Source organism: Eleutherodactylus coqui, unplaced genomic scaffold, assembly GCF_035609145.1.
Source record: "Eleutherodactylus coqui strain aEleCoq1 unplaced genomic scaffold, aEleCoq1.hap1 HAP1_SCAFFOLD_508, whole genome shotgun sequence".
NCBI lineage: Eukaryota > Metazoa > Chordata > Amphibia > Anura > Eleutherodactylidae > Eleutherodactylus > Eleutherodactylus coqui.
In genome coordinates, this window is record NW_027102175.1 from 7580 (window position 1) to 12500 (window position 4921).

The following is a 4921-nucleotide window of genomic DNA, read 5'->3' on the forward strand; positions in this document are numbered from 1 at the left end:
GCCAGGGGGACGGACCCGGCTGGTCGGGCCGGCGGGAGCTGCGGCTGCCGGGGCTGAGCCGAGTGTCGATGCATGTCGTGAGAACCGGTATGAGGGTAATCCTGGGCCCTCGGGGCCGAGGCACGGTTCCAGGAAGGCGGAAGGAGCGGGCCCGCTTCCCCTGATAGCGCCGACGGCGGTAAAATAAGGCCTCGCAAAACGTCAGGACGAACACCTTTTTTGCATATAAGGGAACGAGCGGTGTGCGGTCTTTGACAAAGTGACTATTTCTCAATGTGCTGAGAAGGGAGTGGGGACCGCTCAAAGTCAAAGCACCGCGTCCGCCCCTCTGCCACCTCCCTGGGAGCAGAGTCATCGAGCGCGAGGGTCCCCACTCCGCCTGTGCAGGCCACGGGGCCAACAGGCTGGCTGGCTGGCTGCCCGGGCGACCCCCCCCCTCCGAGATGCCGGGCCGGGGCAGACTGTGCAAACGAGCGCGGGCGTGTTTTCTTCCCCTGGGGTGGAGCCCTTCCACCCCACGCCGTCCGAGGCCCGTTGGCCTCGGGCGGCCTGCCTCCGAGAGTGGGAGAGAGACGGAGGACGGCGGCCCGCGGCGGCGCGAGGCGTCCCCGTTGTTCCACCACGGCTGCCAGCCGGTCGATCCTGCCGGTAGCCTGGGCTTGTCTCCGCTCCGCCTGTCCAGGCCGTGGGGCCCACAGGCGGCTTGCCCGGGAAGACCCCGCTCTCCGAGCGGCCGGGCGCCACGTTCAAGAGGTGTACGGAGCCACCTGTGGGGGGTCTGCGGAGGCCCCCCCTGAGAGCGCTGATAACCCTGTCCTAGCTGCCTGCGCGGGCAGGCGGGACCCCCAAGAGGCCGGGCACAGCCCGCGGCAGCCCCCGCCGAAGTCCACGGCAGTTGGCAGAGACGAGTCTTGGAGAGAAAACGACAAAGTCCAGACGCTCCAGGCGCCGGCCAGGGGTGCGGACCCGGCTGGCCGGGCCGGCGGGAGCTGCGGCTGCCGGGGCTGAGCCGAGTGTCGACGCATGTCGTGAGAACCGGTATGAGGGTAATCCTGGGCCCTCGGGGCCGAGCTACGGTTCCATGAAGGCGGAAGGAGCGGGCCTGTTTCCCCTGATAGCGCCGACGACGGTAAAATAAGGGCTCGCAAAACGTCAGGACGAACACCTTTTTTGCATATAAGGGAACGAGCGGTGTGCGGTCTTTGACAAAGTGACTATTTCTCAGAGTGCTGGAGTGGGGACCGCTCAAAGTCAAAGCACCGCGGCCGCCCCTCTGCCACCTCCCTGGGAGCAGAGTCATAGAGCGCAAGTGTCCCCACTCCGCCTGTGCAGGCCGCGGGGCCAACAGGCTGGCTGGCTGGCTGCCCGGGCGACCCCCCTCCGAGATGCCGGGCTGAGGCGTAGGCAGCCGCCTCCATCACCACCACCCAAGGCGAGAGAGTGGGTCAACGGGAGAGCCGTCGCGGCCGGGGGACCCTCGCCGCGCCCATGTCCGGGGAAGGACCACAAGGGCCCTGCTCCCCGGCGCCCCGGCGAGCGGGTTCACCCTCGGCGCGTACGGCTCTCGAGGATGGGGAAGGGACGCGCGTGGGCGTCCCTCCCGTCCCCCGCGGAAGAAGGCGAGCGACTCTGCGCGTCGGGACACCCCGCGGAGCCCCCTGCGGGGGGAGTACTCCGGGGGAGAAGCGTGGCGCAGGGGGTGCAGCCCTTTCCCAGGCCACCGTGCGACGGCGTCGGTGGGGCCGACGCCGAGAGAGAGAACGATCCGGGCTCTCCCGCCTCAGGGCGGCCGAGAGCGGGGCACGGGCCCCACGTTTGGTGAAGGTTTTCCCGAAAGCGAAGGACCCCCGCCTGTCCCCTCGGGCTCCGGCCGATGCGGGCGGTCCAGGGCGGGGATAGGGGACGGCGGCCTGCGGACGACGCGCTTTATCCCCAGAAGGAGCGAGGCATGAGGGGGTGTTCCACCCCCGCCGGCCGGTCTCGCTCCTTCTCCGGGCTACCCCTCGGCGGAGTAAAGACCCCCGGGTCAACGCTCCCGCGTCCGGGCGCCGGCGCGCGTCCCCTTCCCGCGGGGGGTGGATCCCTTCCACCCCCGGCCGTCCGAGGCCCGTGCGCCTCGGGCGGCCTCCCTTCCGAGAGAGGGAGAGAGAGAGACGGAGGACGGTGGTCCGCGACGGCGCGAGGCGTCCGTGTTGTGTTCCCCACGGCGGCTACCCGGTCGATCCCGCCCGCCGGTAGCCTTGGCTTGCCCCCGTTCCGCCTGTCCAGGCCGCGGGGCCGACGGGCTGTCTGCCCGGGTAGACCCCGCTCTCACCGAGCGGCCGGGCGGCCACGTTCAAGAGGTGTACGAAGCCACCTCGGGGTGGAGCCCTTCCACCCCTGGCCGTCCGAGGCCCGTGCGCCTCGGGCGGCCTCCCTTCCGAGAGAGGGAGAGAGACGGAGGACGGTGGTCCGCGACGGCGCGAGGCGTCCAACTTGTGTTCCCCACGGCGGCTACCCGGTCGATCCCGCCCGCCGGTAACCTTGGCTTGTCCCCACTCCGCCTGTCCAGGCCGCGGGGCCAACAGGCTGTCCGCCCGGGTAGACCCCGCTCTCCGAGCGGCCGGGCGCCACGTTCAAGAGGTGTACGAAGCCACCTTGGGGGGGCTGCGGTGCCCCCCACCCCTGAGAGTGCCTCCCAGGCCGAGGGAGCCCGGCGGTCGAGTGTCGTAGGAAAGCGCGTGCCACGGCTGTGTCGGTCACAGGGGCCAGAGGTAGTTTGGGCAACGGCTTAGATCCGTATGAAGCTCATCCTTTCCGGCCTGTTCTGGCGGCGGCTAGGCGCGCGCGCGCGAATGGCACGACACCCCTGGTTCCAGCGAGGCGACGGCGCCCCGCACCCCACTCTCCGGGCCGAGCAGAGCCCCCGAGCGCAAGAGTCCCCGCTCCGCCTGTCCAGGCCGCGGGGCCAGCAGGCTGTCTGCCCGGGTAGACCCCGCTCTCACCGAGCGGCCGGGCGCCACGTTCAAGAGGTGTACGAAGCCACCTTGGGGTGGAGCCCTTCCACCCCTGGCCGCCCGAGGCCCGTGCGCCTCGGGCGGCCCCCCTTCCGAGAGAGGGAGAGAGACGGAGGACGGTGGTCCGCGACGGTGCGAGGCGTCCAACTTGTGTTCCCCCACGGCGGCTACCCGGTCGATCCCGCCCGCCGGTAGCCTTGGCTTGCCCCCACTCCGCCTGTCCAGGCCGCGGGGCCGACGGGCTGTCTGCCCGGGTAGACCCCGCTCTCCGAGCGGCCGGGCGCCACGTTCAAGAGGTGTACGTAAAGCCACCTTGGGGGGCTGCGGTGCCCCCCGCCCCGAGAGTGCCTCCCATTCCGAGGGGAGCCTGGCGGTCGAGTGTCGTAGGAAAGCGCGTGCGCGGCTGTGTCGGTCACACGGGCCAGAGTTAGTTTGGGCAACGGCTTAGATCCGTATGCAGCTCAACCTTCCCGGCCTGTTCTGGCGGCGGCTAGGCGCGCGCGAACGTCACGACGCCCCAGGTTCCAGCGAGGCGACGGCGCCCCGCACCCCGCTCTCCGGGCCGTGCAGAGCCCCCCCGAGCGCAAGAGCCCCCGCTCCGCCTGTCCAGGCCGCGGGGCCGACAGGCTGTCTGCCCGCGTAGACCCCGCTCTCACCGAGCGGCCGGGCGCCACGTTTAAGAGGTGTACGAAGCCACCTTTGGGGGGGCTGCGGTGGCCCCCTGCCCCGAGAGTGCCTCCCAGGCTGAGGGAGCCCGGCGGTCGAGTGTCGTAGGAAAGCGCGCGCGCGGCTGTGTCACACGGGCCAGAGTTAGTTTGGGCAACGGCTTAGATCCGTATGCAGCTCAACCTTTCCGGCCTGTTCTGGCGGCGGCTAGGCGCGCGCGAACGTCACGCCGCCCCAGGTTCCAGCGAGGCGACGGCGCCCCGCACCCCGCTCTCCGGGCCGTGCAGAGCCCCCACGAGCGCAAGAGCCCCCGCTCCGCCTGTCCAGGCCGCGGGGCCGACAGGCTGTCTGCCCGCGTAGACCCCGCTCTCCGAGCGGCCGGGCGCCACGTTCAAGAGGTGTACGAAGCCACCTTAAGGGGGCTGCGGTGGCCCCCTGCCCCGAGAGTGCCTCCCAGGCTGAGGGAGCCCGGCGGTCGAGTGTCGTGGGAAAGCGCGCGCGCGGCTGTGTCACACGGGCCAGAGTTAGTTTGGGCAACGGCTTAGATCCGTATGCAGCTCAACCTTTCCGGCCTGTTCTGGCGGCGGCTAGGCGCGCGCGCACGTCACGACGCCCCTGGTTCCAGCGAGGCGACGGCGCCCCGCCACCCCACTCTCCGGGCCGAGCAGAGCGTCCGCTCTCGCTCCTTGGAGCAGAGCCCCCGAGCGCAAGAGTCCCCGCTCCCGCCTGTCCAGGCCGCGGGGCCGACAGGCTGTCTGCCCGGGTAGACCCCGCTCTCACCGAGCGGCCGGGCCGCAACGTTCAAGAGGTGTACGAAGCCACCTTGGGGGGGCTGCGGAGCCCCCCCTCCCCATGAGAGCGCCTCACAGGCTTTGCTGATAACCCCGTCCTAGCTGCCTGCGCGGGCAGGCGGGACCCCCAGGAGGCCGCGCATAGCCCGCGGCAGCCACCGCTGAAGTCCACAGCAGTTGGCAGATAGGAGTCTTGGAGAAAAAAACGACAAAGTGCAAACGCTCCAGGCGCCGACCAGGGGCGCGTACCTGGCTGGCCGGGCCGGCGGGAGCTGCGGCTGCTGGAGTTGCACCGAGTGTCGATGCATGTCGTGAGAACCGGTATGAGGTTGAACCTGGGCCCTCGGGGCCGAGGCGCGGTTCCAGGGAGACGGAAGGAGCGGGCGTGTTTCCCCTGATAGCGCCGACGACGGTAAAATAAGGCCTCGCAAAACGTCAGGACGAACACCTTTTTTGCATATAAGGGAA